General features: G+C 38.3%; 1 long non-coding RNA gene across 1 annotated transcript; it reads left to right on the forward strand.

The window, feature by feature from the left end:
* Positions 1–4119: 4119 nt before the first annotated feature.
* Positions 4120–17285, forward strand: LOC124258632. Its single transcript, XR_006893632.1, has 3 exons — positions 4120–4215; positions 6228–6235; positions 17274–17285. It is a non-coding gene; the product is annotated as an uncharacterized LOC124258632 (long non-coding RNA).
* The last annotated feature ends 1255 nt before the right edge of the window (positions 17286–18540 follow it).

An 18540-nucleotide genomic window follows, 5' to 3' on the forward strand; every position in this document is an offset into this window, starting at 1 on the left:
ACTATCCCTTCTATAATGAACTTAGTTAACACAAACAATCGCTGTTCTGGCTTTAGCCTTCTTTTTGGCTTGCTTGCAAATGCTCTGTCATGTTTTATTGACTTGCTAAATTTTACTGGATTTGTCGACCCGCTGTTAAAAATGATTTGAGGATATGTAGGTTATCATCTGTTCTTTATGCACATAACATAGCATAAAGATTGTCTGTCCGTGACTACATTTCAGCATGTTCCTCAAATATCTTTTTCTTGTGTCATATGGAAATTAATGTCAACACATGTGAGATTTGGGGATTTGATTTTTCCAAATATTTGAAGACATGAAAAAGGAAATGTGAATGGTTAATTGATTTTGAGCCAAGCATCAGCAAACAAAGTCAAACAGCACCGACCGGATGCAGAGGCTCATCATCACTCAAGTGGCAACTAATCTTCCTCGATGGCCAACACATGTGCATCACAATCTTCAAAAAAAGTCTTCAGCATCACAGATGTAGCCTTCGGGCATACTCACTTCGTCATCTTCAAAATGTCTTTTTTTCTGACATGCCTCACAAAAAAGTTCTCAAGTTTATCAGCTTCCTGTTCCATTAGCTTTTACTTTGTAGCATGGATGCGTGTATCATTTGGATAAAAACGTGACATTTATACCCCTGCATCTAACTGAGTGTCAACGAGATTGACCTGTAGATGAGATAGGTCGAGCAGGAATAAAGGATCGCTGTATTAAAGACGACAGTGACAAACACTAATTCCACCCAAAGTGTTGCGGCGGTGGTTCTGATAAACATCCTATCTTTACCAATCCGAAGTAGTTACTGTGAAAATAGATACAGGCGTACACATCAAAGGTCATCTGAAGCCGCTAAAGACTTAAGATTGACGTGTTGTTGACATCATCTGCTGAATTCACTTTACATAATTAAATCGTTACTGTGGACAGAGCTTTCTTTCTCATCGACCAAACAGTGCTAAACTGGGGTCGATTCATCGTCAATAAAAGGGTGATGATGAAACGGATGTTTGTTTATGGAATGAATTGTGTCGCTAATGGTCATCATCATGACTCTAATGTTGTTCTGTCCATCATGGAATAATCCATCAACACCTGTTGAGAGTGATACGCTTATCGGTTTTCGTATGGGGATGTTGTAGAGACGCGAGGTGTATTTCTCTAACCTGAAGTACACGAGTAAACATTGTACGTCACAAGGGAAATGTATGCGATACGTTGTAGGCGTATCTAGGCAGGCTATTAAACATTATATCATCCCTGATTTAAGGTGGCTGATTATCTTCCAGGCATACCTACACTCAATGCTACAAACATTCTGCCGGCTCTATTTACAACATGATGACTAGTGTGTTTGTGTGTTATCGTCAAATTAAGTGATCAACACTGTATGGATCTGATATGGCACTGTGTTCAAACGTCTCACGTTTGACTCAAAGCAACAAACATACTCATACTTTTGGACTGGACTTTCCGTTTTGTGGGATTACACTTCTCATCAGATTAAACCCTGATTTCAAATATGTTTCCATTTGAGAAGCGTTATGTATGTGATGAAAACACATTTGCAATATGCAGTGCTTTGAATGATCTCAAATGAACAGGTATTGTTTGCGTTACTGTTACTGAAATTGCGCTCTTACTACGGTATATACCAGTCTTAGCATGGCACAGGTGAACACTGTAGATAGCAGTGCAGACATAAAGTATAAAGCGGTGAACTAGTGACAGTAAATATTGACATTTGCTAGTCTGTGAACTGCTGATTCATTGAAACATGGTGAGGACCAATTTGCATGAAACACATTCTATCAGTGCGTCGACTATTTATTGGAAGTTGAGGGATAGGGAATGCAATGTTCCTGTGATTAGAGCAAAGGTGTTCAGATGTTATGCTCACGGCTAATAGTATATCTCGAAGTATCACAGTTACGGCCTTTCCAATTAGTATTGGATATTTAATGTTAGCAGCACCTTAAGTATTATTTTTCAGAGACTAAGCATTAGTCAACCGAGGAACAACCCACCAACGTTCCACGTTAAAGGATGACATGGTCAGTCATTCATGGGACACAATTTGTAGACGTTCATCAACGTGAAACACCAGCTTGTAGCAGTATAATGCTGACAAACTATGAAACAACGACAAGCTGGTTCTGACGTCGACGTGACCAATGGATTCATCCTTGCTGCCATCTTAACACAAAGTAGAGTCTTGCTTAATATTGGCTTCATTGTCACAAGCTGGAGCATTAAGTTTTGCGCACTCTCGTAATGCCGGCAGCTGGTTGATCTTGAGATTAAATCGGGATATTTTGTAAGCTATCAAAATCTCTTTATCACGATGAGTGGTGTTGAGCCGTAAAATAGCCTTGTAAATTAAGTTATTCGTTTTCCATCAAGTCATGTAAAGGTTGATGCTGTCAACAATTCTGATAATGCAAACATAGTTTTCACGGACGGACGTACATCTAAGCCCAGCTTATTGTGCTCTCTGTCAGTCACACCTGGCGTCATTAACCACAAATGTGTCCCTAAAAATACCACAAGGAATTTGTATGCACTTCCACTTTGAACGACACTCCTATCTCTCATAGGCAGACACAATGTTTCTCCCCATATTCATAAGACAATCACCGATACCGATCGGGAGGAAATGGGTCCAGCGCATGGCATTGCAGGCGGAGCACTTGCCTCAGTGAATGTTATCACGCAATTTTCCAAGTCAGTTCATCTCGAACAAAAACCTGAAAAAGACAGGGACCAAGATTAAGAGGGATCATGTCAGTGCGACATATAAAACGGTTAATTTGATTACATGACTGTCATTCATAGATCGTGGACCTGGGCAGGAGAGATTGTTCAAATCATCTTTCATTCTCCGTTCTCTGATCAATAAAAGGTTAAGCATACCTCTTACCCGATGATTCCTGAATCTGATAAAACATACTTATTCACATTTGTAATACCTTTTCTTTTTTCGATATTGCGTTTCAACAATGAAGACACTTTATCACTAGACGTCATCACCAGAAATTCGTTGCAGTGTTGTTGCCATAAAAGAAGCCCTCTACTAAATTTCACTGGTGGAAAATTATATTTAGGTCTACAATGCCATATCATAGCAAGGAAGTTTAGAATAATATTTCATAAGGGTGATGCTTACGAGATGAACATATCATCGTTTTTCTGATATGGTTGTTTGCATGTCACATCTTCCAAAACAATTTATTCTGCAAAAGTCTTTTACTCCTCTTTGAAAACCTTTGAAGTATTAGATTACGCATCATGCATTGGCACTAAGCGCTGGCGACGAATTCTTTTAGATGAACAACTATTATATTTTGTATAGTTTCAACTTTTAGATAAATGCAAGAATACTTTCCAAAATTGAGATTACGCACTTTCGTTCTGACCAGATTCAGTCATGTGGTTCCGTGATCCATCATACCATTGGTTTAATGTTGCAAATAAATGCAATGACATAGCCTTGGTCGACATGGAATTTTTTCTAAACTGAGTTTGAATATGAAAATTAAGATCAGTTTGCTTTTGTAACAGCCTTGTGGTGTACACATACATTGTATATGAGTGATGCGTATACCGTATACTCCGAAGAAAGTAGGTTGCATGGGGGAAGTTCAGCGTTAGAACAATCCTAGTTGTGTGTTTCGATTCCAAGCACTGAATCCTGTATACCCAGTCACACTCTTGAAACTGATTTCGAAATTGTTAAATACTATAGATATTAATTTCAAGGACTTATAAAGAGGTGATCAATGTATCTGTCTTTACCCCATCTGGTACGAAATGTTGCAGGAGGGTACAAGCAATAAATAGAACATGTATGCTTGATTTAGTGAGGAAAATGTATGTATGTATGTATGTATGTATGTATGTATGTATGTATGTATGTATGTATGTGTGTGTGTGTGTGTGTGTGTGTGTGTGTGTGTGTATGTATGTATGTATGTATGTATGTATGGATGGATGGATGGATGGATGGATGTGGTTGGCACTTAAGGGGAATAGTATTGGGCTAACGCTGTTTTTCAAGGGCATTATTATTTGCTGAAGCCCTAGGTCTTCAATTAACTGCCCGACGAAAAAGGTCAAGGTCGAATGTCGTCACGCTCAATAGTGACGTCATCTGTTTTGTTCTATGACGTTTCCATATTTGTAAAAGGTGGGTCAGTGACCTTCGTCGTTTGTTGTTAGCAGTAAATGCTTCAAAACCGATAGTATTGTTTGTTTTTATTATATTAACATTTCGATCCATTTTAGCTATACTAACGGTATTTTTCATCTGTTTTGTTCTATGACGTTTCCATATTTGTAAAAGGTGGGTCAGAGACCTCCGTCGTTTGTTGTTAGCAGTAAATGCTTCAAAACCGATAGTAATGTTTGTTTTTATTTTATTAAAAATTCGATCCATTTTAGCTATACTAACGGTAACGCTAATTTTCAGGGCATTATCATTTGCACAAGCCCTTCTTTGTCGGGCAGTTAATGAAAGACGGCGGGCTTCTGCAAATGATAATGCCCTGAAATATAGCGTTACCCTTATATTAATGTCATCGAATTTGGAATGACTTTGAATAAAAATGTATATGTCTGGACAGGGGAAAGAGTGAACACCTAAAGGATTTTGTCTCTATCCGGTTGGTATTTCATCTTATTTAGTCAAATAAACGACACATAAACTTGAACGGTAACAGCCGGTGATGTCTGTATACATCAGCAAAGGAAATGGGAGAGGGGATTTCGATTTCCACCAGAAACTGTTTGCGTTTGTTGCCGGAAGTTTCACGGTTGACCTTTCCGGTTGGCCGGTACTTACATCAACGTGCGACGATATGGCGGCAATCAAGAGTACAGATCGTCACTTAAGTTATATATTGTCATGGGTTGTTCGGCAAGGCTAGCACACGATGAAAAAAACTGAAACATGACAATATATACAGTTAACCGCATGGGTATTTCTGGTGAAATATTATTATTTACATGCTTATTTCTTATTGTTATCTCTCCTACATGTTGATGGTACAAATAGGTAAATATCACATTTCATATATATATATATAAATACGCATCTGTTATACCATAACATTTGCAATATTATGTTCTGTAGGTCTGTTGTCTCTTAGGTGTAGACATTGAGAGTACAATGTCATATAGTAATGTGTGTAGTGCCCAATGAAGCTCCTGTTCGATAAAAAAAATGATGTGCACACCTAAATATGGATACGACCCCAAGCACAATAAGATTGTCAGTTATAAGAAAAATAATCCGCGACACGGCACATTATTTGGGTCTTGCATGATTTTAAAATCCTTATTGAGACACATATTGGTATGCAATTAACGTCTACACACAACCGTTGATCTCTACGGCAAAGAGATAGAATGAATGTCGATTACAGCAAAAGGATCCCCAAAACACTGACAATTCATATTTATCCGGCCTTAGTTTAAACAGCGTTATTATCGTGGTCTCGAGAGCTTCGTTGTTTGTGGCTTATATATGTAGAGAGAACCAGTTTGTATACAGTATAGACACCTCACCAAACTTGTTCCACCTTAGCCTCTTGGTAGTATTTTATAGTGTCATAATTCTGCGTTAACCCATTAATCCCCAACTTATTAAATATTGCTAATTTTCAAATATAGTTTGATATTATAAATTCAATTTAAGCCAGTTCGTGGTAGATTGTATCAATTCATTTGAGCATTAAAGATCAACCTGTCATGTTGCCAATAGTTCACCAGTCGTCATCACCACTGTCATCGTCAGACTCTGCGCCATTATCAGGTGGTGTCATGAATATAGAAGCATCAGCAATATCGTATTTGTCAATGATTCTGACATCATGCACACTATGGGGCGGTGGGGTAGCCTAGTTGTTAAAGAGTTGGCTCGTCACGCCGAAGACCAGGGTTCGATTCCCCACATGGGTACAAAGTGTGAAGCTCGTTTCTGGTGTCCCCCGCCGTGATATTGCTGGAATATTGCTAAAAGCGGCGTTAAACCATACTCACTCACTCACTCATGTACACTATAAATTCTGCAAAGATTACATGTTAATCGTGGTGTTTCATAATAATATTATGTTCCAGTGCTTTAGTATAAACCTTCAGTACCATTCTGTTGTCTGACAATAATTATTTAGGGCAAAACTATAACGTTTTTGCAGTTTAGGCCGTGTCACAACTAGAAAACAAAGTTTCCTTCAACTTTTACTTGATATCTGTAAATGAAAACCCTGGGCACCTTTAATGCACCCTGTCGGGGTGTGCTTACGAATTATAGTCATGCATTGTAATCATTCTTGCACAAATAAGGTATTGTTCAGGTTACATGCAAAACTGTGACATTTAAGGTGGATAGTTTTCAAGATTAAAACTGACTTTGCAGAACGTCTCAAACCCACCATTTTCATTTTTCACACGTGTCCACATCTCCTGATACCCACTCAGGTGGAATAACTCCCAAACAACTACTACATCTTTGCATACCAGTCCAGCAGCTCAGCAATATATGTTAAAAAGTATTTGTAGGCATTTTGTCAGGATAACCCATTGGGGTGCATGGGGGTTAAGGGGTTAATGAGTGTTCCTTATTTAAGCTAATGTACTGTATAAATGACAATGATTAGCCCCTCGTAATAAACATCACCGCGCGTAATGCATCTTATTTGAATATTTGAAAATCTAAAATAGCCTTACACGTTCCTATTGCAATAATATAGACAACGTTTTATCACTTTATAGTTAAATGACAAGCTTAAGCTGACTAATGTTTTTTCTGTTCTCAGCCTTTTGGTCTACTTTGGATTTACTTCATTTGAACTACTTTATAAACCCAGCACTGCCAATCTAATGAATATTTTATTGACGTGAATAATAACAGGAGAACAAAAGATACAATTCACTCTGTTGGGAGCTGAGCTTCTGTTCATGGAGAACAATTCCAGATTAGTTGTCTGCCTTCCTTTCTGAGACAGTAATTGTGTCTCATTAGCACACAATATTCAGCGTGCATATTTAAAGGATTGCACATTCAGTTAGTGCTAGGCGATATATCGAGATATATTACAGCTTTTTAGAATATTCCTGTGACTAATGGCGGGATGTTACAGATGTACTGAAATGGACGTAAACTTCCTATAGGGGAATTCGCGTGACTATCACCTGTTCGCCAGTCAAGCCACGCAACATCCAACATTATGTTTGTCAGGTAAACATGATGTAAGCACACAATTCCCATCGGATTATATCACCATGAAACCTGCATCAAATAATATCGTGTTAGTTATCCATTTTGGATGTATTACTTTGCTATGATGTGCGACTGATTTGAAACTAACCTCTCAAATTTCCATTGGCTGCATTCGCATTGATAAACCCTGGTTTAGCTTTAAATGAACCGTGTATGATTACGCACTGCAGAACCGGGAACATAGTTTACAATTCGTGCATGAGACCGTTAGTCTGTTAAATCCACAACAGGCTGATAAATAGAGACCGGAGAAGATCTGAGTAATTTCAAAACAGTTCCATTGTCATGAATTCTTCGGTCGTACATAAACAGTTATAGTTCGTTTCACCCCATATCATTGCAGAATGTATGGATCCCGCTTTGTACAAGCAATGGATCTGAGTGCTCTCGCAACCACATACTCACAAACAATACCTGTGCAGTGTGCATGTACGTAATAATAGGATAATGTGCATCAGTAATAGTGATGACAGTAAAAAATTCAAATGGTATAAAACAAAGGGCTTAGAATACAATGCATTGCATTCAAGAGCTGTGGAAGAGCACCAAGAGCAACAACCAAATATATATACTTCTTTTCAACCATATATATTTTATGAAAGCTTCCAGCTATGACTGTGCAGCGATCGTTCAACTTCATCACATCAGTGTATATGTTTTCTTAGTAATCAAATATATAGTGAATAATACCGTGGGTAATTCTAAAGATAGGACAGCTGTAAGCGAATGAATGATGTGAGCATGGTGGTTCAACGCTGGTCTGCATTGCGGCATGCCTCAAGTTTATCAGTTAGTGAGACAGACGAGAACAAGGCAAGTAAGGAATGTGTTCCACAGCAGAATGTCAGCAATAACTTGGTAGGTACCAACGCTGGTCTGCATTGCGGCATGACTGACAAATGAATGCAGATTGCGGTAATTGCAAGATTGAAACTATTTTGTGACGAGAAAGCACTATCAACTATATAGATCAGTAGTGGGTCGTACATAAAACGAGTTCGTGCATCCGAGGTTTTTGATGCACTTATGCACAGACAATGATGATTTATGATTGCCATATCTGATGATCATCCATTCCAAGTCATCGTCCTTTCTGCTTGTATGACTCTTCTCGGCGAGGCAAAATGCTTTATATTGTGTCATGAAATAACCATATTTATGATCCGGCCGCCTCCGTGGTGTAGTGGTTAGAGCGTCCGCCGAGAGAGCGGAAGGTCGCGGGTTCGATCCCCGACCGCGTCATACCAACAGACGTTAAAATATGGTACTTGTTGGTCCCTGCCTGGCGCTCGGCATAAATGGGTACAACAAGGACTGGTCGGCTCGGAGTCAGTATAATGTATCTGAGTGGGGTATTTATGCTTCACTGCGGCATGGTATCTCAGTGGGCTAGCACTATAAAACCAGCTTCAGTCTGGGCTAGTACAAGCAGCCGCACATACACATACACACGCATGCACGTCGTCATATGAGCGAAATATTCTCAAGCACGACGTTAAACCCAATTTCACCTCACCTATTTATGATCCTCCACAAGATTATGTAATAGCCTGGGGTGACCCTCCGCTGATTCCCTCAGATCCCACATCCCCTGTGAATCTTACCGGTCCCTTCATATATAATATGATAGCATCACGATTTAAAACGATGGCTATGTGTGTTGACGGAATACATTCTCGTATGTTCAAAGATATAACCAAGTGCCCCTGGCAGTCTCAAAGACGGTCGCTGTAGGTTTCTGTCGGATGTGATGTAGACCACGCCGTCGTTAACGTCCCTCTTTAATACCAGTAGATATGTGCTCGATGTCTGGCGAAACAGACGCACCTCTTACACAGAAAGCGGATATTTGTCTCAAACCGGAAAACTTGTGTTGGTGATGTCTTTCATATTCTGACATGACAGAACTAGAAGTATATCTGACCTTAGCATGAGATCAGATGTAGTGATTGGTTGTGTTGCACTGAAGCTCACTTCCGGGAAAGTTTCTGCTACTGGTTGCAGTGAAATGATCATACACAGTGCCATTAACTATGGGGTAATGCGTAACACGGTAGTAGAAGAAAGATAATAAAATTATGTATACTGAAGGTAAAAGATCTCGCAACACCACACTATATCTTTTGTTAGCTTACTGAAAGCTTTAGAAAAAGAAAGAAAGCTTAAAACACAGGTCACAATTACCAATTTCTTGCATTTTCAAAACACAACAGCGGTGAACTCGGAATACATTCCGAAGTGCCAGCATTTATGTTGGAAAAAGTAAAAATGCGGCGCCAAGACCTCATGTTAATTGAAAATGTTAATTACGGGAGTCGGTGTTTTGGGCAATGCTATTTATAGGCGTCCGTTGTGAGTGCCACTGCCATTCATGGGCGTGACTGTTGAGACCAATGTTATTCCGAGGTACCTGCGGGACGGACTAAGCTATTCCTGAACGTCTCTAAGCCAGACGATGCTACAAATAGTCGAGGTAAAACAGAAACCTTGCATCTTCCTTGGGCGTCTCTGCTACTTGATCTGGCACCACTGTGGCACTGGTGGACTACAGTTAAGAGTGATACAGTCTGGTTAAGCAAACTTCCTTTGGTTTCTGGATGAAGTCACCTAAAGGTATAATATGAGTGTAGATAAACTGTACTTTACGGTTACAACACCTTAGACGTAGTTACTAAGTGAATTGGCGTTAGTATATATGATTTCGCATTTGAATTGGCAACATTACGAAATGTCTGAAACATAATACAGGGCAAAAGAGACATTGTATGTAATTGGGTTTAGTGGTATGCTTAAGATTATGTGTCACTTGTAATGTCACTTGAAAACATATAAATTTTTGACTTGGTTGTTTTGTGAACAATTTGACGCACGATCATTCTGTTATTTTCTTGACTGAATTATCACACACTTTGCTCACATTGAAACATAAAACAACATCTAGAATATTATCTACACACATACAAATAACTGCACTTACCAGTCAACTACACGTAAATAATCGTTTTAATGACTGAACATACGCAGGTTTTGTAACATGATATAATCAAACAAAAAGGTAAACGAGTATAAGCTGGCGCATAAAGCCTTGTGCATTAGACATCTATCATAACGGTCAACTTGTAGACAGTCTATGTTGGTAATCTTGCCCTGTTTTATAATCAAAGGGATCAGTCTTGTGGATGGACATCCGATGTCGACGTTCTTGTATCAGTCAGCGTAGCTCTCGGATGCCACATAGAGTCTAGGTTATAAATCGTTTGTATGGTTCAACGTTGGCTTTATATAACATTATACAATTATAGACTGGTACTGAGGTCAATGCCTGTTTTTATGGACCCGCGAAAAGTCCAAGGTCAATATTGCTTTTGAGGGCCCATAAAAACAGGTATTGACCGAATTCGCCAGTCTATAATTGTTCTATTTTGTAATTACCGAAAAATAGTTTCCAAAATCCAAAACATGTCCATTTAGTCAAGAAAAGTAGTTTTATTTTCACTACAAACCAATAACGTTATGTCAGCAATACTGTGACATGTAAACAATAGAATGACGTCATAGTAACTCAGATCAATATGACTTTTGGTCGGAGCTGGGTTGGAGTCAATATGCTTTTCTGTCGACGGTCACGTGACCGCCTCTAGACCAATCAGGTAGCCGGAAAAATATGCTTGCATAATAACATCAATTATTTACTATGCAATTACAGAGGTCCAAACACAGGGAACAGGGAAGCAAAGACGCCGGCGCTCCTCCTTTGTAAAGAAACATTGAACACCCTTTCAGAAAGTGAATCCATCGAGCGTCTGTAAATGCCCGAAACTATCCCTTCTATAATGAACTAAGTTGATACAAACAGTCTCTGTTCTGGCATTTGCCTTTTTGTAGGTTTGCTTGCAAATGCTCTGTCATGTCTTACTTGCTAAATTTCGTTGGATTTTTTTCCGGCAGTTAAACATATTGTGTGTATATATTGGTTATCATCTCTTCGTTATGCACATAACTCAAAGATATTTCAGCATGTTCCTCAAATATCTATTTCTCGTGTCATATGGTAATGTATTATCAACATGTATGAAATTTGGGGATTCGATTTTTTAATATTTGAAGACATGAAAAGACATGTGAATGGGGAATTGATTTTGAGCCAAGTACCAGGAAACAAAGTCAAGCAGCACCGACCGGAAGCAGAGGCTCATCATCACTCAAGTGGCAACTAATCTTCCTCGATGGCCAACACATGTGCATCACAATCTTTAAAAAAGTCTTCAACATCACAGATGTAGCCTTCGGGCACACTCACTTTGTCATCTTCAAAATGTTCTTTTTTCTAACATGCCTCACAAAAATGTTCTCAATTTTATCAGCTTCCTGTTCCATTAGCTTTTACTTTGTAGCATGGATGCGTGTATCATTTGGATAAAAACGTGACATTTATACCCCTGCATCTGACTGAGTGTCAACGAGATGGACCTGTAGATGAGATAGGTCGAGCAGGAATAAAGGATCGCTGTATTAAAGACGACAGTGGCAAACACTAATTCCACCCAAAGTGTTGCGGCGGTGGTTCCGATAAACATCATATCCTTACCAATCCGAAGTAGCTACTGTGAAAATAGATACAGGCGTGACATCAAAGGTCATCTGATGCCGCTAACGGCTTAAGATTTGCGTGCGGTTGACATCATCTGCTGAATTCACTTTACATAATCAAATCGTGACTGTGGACAGAGCTTTTGTCTTCGACCGAACAGTTCGAAACTGGGGTCGAATCATCGCCAATAAAAGAGTGGTGATAAAACGGAATTTTATTGATGGACTGAATGGTGTCAATATTGATTATCATCATCTTGGCTCTTATGTTGTTTTGTCGATCATGGAATAATTCATCAACACCTGTTGAAAATGAGACTCATATCTGTTTTGTCTTGGGGATGTCATTGAGACAAGAGGGTAATCGTTATAAGCGGTACACGTTAATGAATGAACCAGTAAGTGTATGAGTAAACATTGTACAGTACGCTGGCAACATTTCCGATACTTAAAAGTGAATGTAAGCCGGCTACTTAACAGTACATCACTACTAACAGTTCTTGCTTTACGGTGGCTGATAATACTCTGGGAATACTTTCACTCAATACTACAAACATTCTGCCGACTCTGTTTACAATATAATGACTTGTGTGTTTGAACATTTTTGACAAATAAAGTGATCAACATTGTACGAACTTGATAAAGCACTGTGTTTAACTGTCTCATTTGTGACAAAACACAACAAACATATGCTATTCAGTCGACAATTCAACAATTTGCATACAACACATTTTTTCAGTGCGTCGACTTATTGAAAGTAAAGATTGAGGGACAGTGAATGCAAATATACTCAAGGCAATAATGGTTGTCACCCCTTCAATTTTTTTAATTGGAGAGGGGGTGGGGGTGTGAGGTGTGTGTGGGGTTGGGGTGGGTAGGGAGGTGACAACCATTATTGGCATGAGTATATGTATGTTCGTGTAACTATAGCAAATGTGTCGATATATTTTGCCTACTGAGAATAGTATATATCAAAGGATCACAGTTACAGCCGTCCAAGTAGTATTAGAGATAATAAAATTATAAACAGCGCCTTAAGCCAGGCTATGTGAAGTCGTTTCAGGTGTACAATAACGTGAGATGTATCGGGCTCATTATTTTCACTTGTATAACATATGTGTATATGCTTGCGTACGTGCTTGTCTGTCTGTACTAATTGTACTCATACCAGTTTTAAAGTTCTCGTCCACTCGTATTCCGTACCGCATTTTGACATGTTAACTGCGATTCGACTGTTCTTTTGTCCCCGAAAAGGAAAACAAGCACAGTATATGGTTACGTTTTTTTGTATTGCAGCCGGAGATCAAGTCCGTCTCACTGTCCTTTCTTTATATCATTTTCCACTCAAACCTATCTGCAATGTGAAAGTCGTATATAGAGCAAATCTACATTTACTCTGGTTATGATTCTCCGAGCTTAATTTTTACTTCAAATTGACTTGATTTTTCCATCAGTATGTAATGTTTTCAGAGGCTAAGCGTTATTGAACCGGGGATCGAACTACCAACCTTCCATGTTACAGGATGACACGGTCATTTATTCACCAGACACAGTTTATTGACGTTTATTAATTGTGAAACACCAGCTTGTAGTTAGTATGGCGTTAACAAAGCAAGAGATATGGAACAACGACTCTAATTATTACGGGAGTACAAAAACAAAATAGTGTCTTACTAAATATTGGCATTATTTTAACAGGCTGCAGCATCACGAGCTTTGCGAGCTCTCGTAACGCCGGCAGCTGGTTAATCTTGAGATTTGATCGGGATATTTTGTCACCTATCAAAATCTCTTTATCGCAAAGGAGTGGTGTTGAGCCGTAAAATAGCCTTGTAAATTAAGTTATTTGTTTTCCATCAAGTCATGAAATATTTGATGCTGTTAATTATTCTGATGGGAAGGATAATGCAAACAAATTTTCACGGACGGACGTACATGTAAGTTCAGCTTATTGTGCTATCTGACAGTCACACCTGGGCGTCATTTACCACAAATATGTTCCTAAAAATACCAAAAGGAATTTGTATGCACTTCCACTCTGACCGACACTTCTATCTTTCATTGGCAGTCACAATGTTTCTCTCCATATTCATAAGGCAATCGCCGATGCCGATCGGGAGGAAATGGGTCTAGCGTTGGCATAGCAGGCAGAACACTTGCCTCAGTGAAAGTTATCACGCAATTTTCCAAGCCAGTTGATCTCGAACAAAAAACCTGAAAAAGACAGTGAGAAAGAGTTAGAGGGGTCATGTCGGTCCGACATATAAAACGCTTAATTTGATTACATGACTATCCTTCACAAGTGGTTGACTTCTCGAGTAGGGATTGTTCAAGTCATCGCCATTCTCTGATTAATAAGAATCTAAACATTACTGCATTCCTCTTACTTTTACTGAAAGCTGAATCGGATGAAACATATTGATTCACAATCAATGTTCAATACCTTTTTGTCTATTTTCAGTATTGCGTTTCAACAATGAAGGCATTATGTCACTGGACGTCATCACCAGAATTCGCTACGGTGTTCTTGCTATAAAATACGCCCTCCACTGAATATCGCTGATGGAAAGTTAACTTTAGGTCTAAAATGCATTGTTCAGCATAACATAGCATAGGCATAGAATAATCGTATATATGGGAAATGTTTGCGAGATGAACGCCTGACATCATGTTTTTCTAATGTGGTTGTTTGATATCAATTCTGCCTACAACGTTTCTTCTGCAATGGCTAAGCACTTGCAATTCTTTACTCCTCTTTCAAAATCTGTACAGTATTAGATTAGATGTGTCATGCATTAGCACCAGGATAATACGGGTGAAGAATGTTCTCATTAACAAACACATTACAATATTTTTGTTTCGATTTTTAGATAAATGCAAGAATAATTTTCATAACTGATATTATGCACTTCCACTCTAACCCGATTACCTGTTGTGGTTCTGTGTTCCCTGAAGACATTGGTTTATGTTGCAAATATAAACAATGACATGGCCTTGGTTGAGGTGACATGTTTCCTACAGGTATGTGAGAGATGTTGTGTGCATCATGATGTAAACAATATACCTTATACTCCAAAGAATGAAGGTAACTTGGGGAAAGTTCGGCGCGAGAAGATTCCCATGTACCTGTTTGGGCTACGAGCACTGAATCCTTTACCAAGAATAATGAATCACGATCTTGAAGCTGCTTGCGAAATTGTTATATACTGTAGTTATTAATTTCAAGTTTTTTTGAAGATGTCATAAGGGATCATGAAAATTCGCCCACTCCCCATCTGGTACACAATGGTGCATGTAGGCACCTGAAAACATTTACGGTATGTATGTTTGGGTTAATAAGTTGTACGTACGTGAGTTTGACGCTGCTTTTAGCAATATGGAGGAACATCACGGCGGGGGACACCAGAAATTAGATCCACACATTGTACCCATGTGGGGAATCGAACAAGAGTCTTCGGCGTGACGTATGTATGTATGTATGTGTGTGTGTGTGTGTGTGTGTGTGTGTGTGTGTGTGTGTGTGTGTAGGTAGGTAGGTAGGTAGGTACCTACGTATGTATGAGGCACTGAAGGGGAATAGTAGTCTTGAGAGCATACACATTCTACTTACTCAGCTGATTAATGTCGTCAATTTTGGCAGGACTTTGAATAAAAATGAATGTGTCTGAAAGGGGAAAAGTGAGAAAAGTGAGAATTCTCCCCTATAGGATTTTGTCTCTCTCCGGCAGCTATGTTAATTCATCCAGTCGAATAAACAACACATAAACTTAGACGGTAACGGTCTGTGATGCCCGTATGTATCAGGAAAGGGAAATGGGAGAGGTTTTTTTTATTTCCAATAGAAGTTGTTTGTGTCAGGAAGAATCAGGGTTCATCTATCCGGTTGGCCGACACTTTTTTTGGACGTGCGGCAATCAAGAGTACATAGGTCACCTAAGGTATATATTTTCATGAATTGGTCAATATGGCCATCACAGGATGAAATAAACTGAAACTAGGAAATAAATACAGTCAGCCAAAAAGATATCGCTCGTAATTTTTTATGTTTTTATATTAAATATTATTAATGATTTACATGCTTTCACAATTACATATTTAATTGGCATTCATAATATTTGGCGCGTCTCAAAGTGACGATCAGCTGCATAGATGACACGTTCTAAAGACAGAAACATGTTGCTATGAAAGTTATCAAAAATGTTCATATGACTGAAACGTAACCATCTTCTGTAAAAGCTGGAACAATAACTAAACAACACTTACACAAGCTCTTTGTGCACTCATCACGATATTAATAACACATCAGTTTTAATGCAGGCAAAGAGTAAACCTGTCAAGTTAGCTCACCTATATGTACATGATATAAATAGGACAAAACTTTTTCTTTTCATGTAAATGTACTCGAATGTTTTCCATTTCTTATTCTCCTACTTGTTGAAGACAGAAATCGGTAAATATAGCATCTCCTGCAAAAAGAAACTGTTCCATTTTATGATGCATTGTTACATAGCAAGCATATATCACACTTCGTAAATATGAGTATCTGAAGTATAAATAAGTTATGATTTAGCGTTTTGGGTGTACTGTAGGTTTGTTGTCGATTGAATACAGATATATATTCAATGTGCACAGAACAGTGTGTAACTTCTGAGACACTTCACATTATTATGGTCTTGTATGATGTGCACACCGAAATGTAGATACGACAATGAGATAGAATAAATGTTCGTCAATAACAGTGAAACGAATCCAACAACGGTGACACTTTATATCATTCCGGTCTGGGTTATGACAGCGTTATTGCTGTGTGGTTTATGCCTCTGGAGAGAACCCGTTTGTATGCAGCGTATATGTTACAGTCAATCTGTCAAACCAGTCATTTGGTCAAATGACTAAAACAATCAGTCATTTGGTCAAAAGACTAAAATTCTCAGTCATTTGGTCAAAAGACTAAATTCTCAGTCATTTGACCAAATGACTAAAATTTTGACCAGTTTATTTGACCAAATGACTACAATTTTTGACCAGTCATTTGACCAAATGACTAAATCGTTTAAGTTAAAAAATGAAACACAAAAAAAATTAAAGTGAACACTTTATTTATCCAGTTTCAACATAGAGCTTCAACATTACTTGTTTTGACAAGTGAGACTTGAATAACACCGGCTGTTGCACAGAAGATTGTTCTTATAGCGTTTGCATTTCTTGGTTCCGCATCCCTTGCTACCAGCACAGTTACACTTTACGAAACCCTGGCCTCCCGATAAAGACTCGGTTCCAACAGCAGTACGAAGGGATACTGAAGTTTCAGTGCTGACTTTTGATAAAATTAAGAGTTTTCTCTGGGCACAAATCTGGGGCAAGTTGTTTGGGCTCTTCAATTGTGGCATAGTACTTTTGTTTGGGGTTGAACACCTTCTTTAGCTCCTCATACTTCTCATACAGCTTCCGTGTGAACGTTTCAGAGATTGAATCACCCATAACTGAATGTTCAGATGTGCAAAGCATTGGGAGAAAAATATTTTTATAGTGTTTAAAATGAAACTTTTTTATAGTGTTTAAAATGAAACCAGAAAATGTCAAGATCAAACAAATTAAATCAATTCTGATTAAGCCTTTGAGTCAGTATGTGTTAATTACCCATTTGTCTCTACTTTCTTTGACTACTACAGAGTGTTTGTTTAAGAGATGATAAGCTCAATCAATAGAAACCATGTGCACCGATCTATCAGTATGTGTTAACTACCACCATGGAACGAATGGTAAACAATAGATTAGTTTGGTATTTGGAAACGAATAATCTTATCACAGATATTCAATGTGGTTTCAGGAAAAACCGAAGTACTATTGATCATTTAGTACGATTAGAATCCTATGTTAAGAATGCTATTGTAAATAAACAACACGTTGTATCAATTTTCTTCGATCTGGGGAAAGCATATGATACTACTTGGAAGTATGGCATTTTGAAGGATTTACATGATTTCGGTTTGAGAGGTCGTTTACCTCATTTTATATCACAATTCTTTAGAGACAGGCAATTTCAAGTCCGAGTAGGTTCAAACCTGTCTGATCATTACAATCAGGATCAGGGTGTCCCACAAGGCAGTATTTTGTCTGTTACTTTATTTAGTAATAAAATAAATAGTCTTTCTAAAGATTTAAATGATGCAGTTGATGGGTCACTTTTCGTGGATGATTTTAATGTTTCTTGTCGCGGTAAAAATATGCATACAATAGAGAGGCAGTTACAATTATGTCTTAATAAAATTCATAAATGGTGTCTTGAAAACAGTTTTAAATTTTCTAAATCCAAAACAAATTGTATACATTTCTGTAGAAAATATAAACCGCATAAAGACCCAGAATTATTTTTAAATGGCACACCCATCAAGGTTGTAAAGGAGGCCAAGTTCTTGGGACTTATTTTTGATTCTCATCTGACTTTCTTACCACATATTAAATACTTAAAAAATAAATGCCTAAAGGCACTTGACTTACTGAAAGTAGTTTCTAATTCAAAGTGGGGAGGGGACCAAACTGCCCTCCTTCACTTATATAGATCACTGGTCCGATCTAAACTTGACTATGGCTCCATCGTATATGGTGGAGCCTGCAAAAGCAACTTAAAACTACTTGATTCTGTCCACCACCAAGGC

This window comes from Haliotis rubra, unplaced genomic scaffold, assembly GCF_003918875.1.
Source record: "Haliotis rubra isolate DU_JTF1 unplaced genomic scaffold, ASM391887v1 Scf7, whole genome shotgun sequence".
Lineage (NCBI taxonomy): Eukaryota > Metazoa > Mollusca > Gastropoda > Lepetellida > Haliotidae > Haliotis > Haliotis rubra.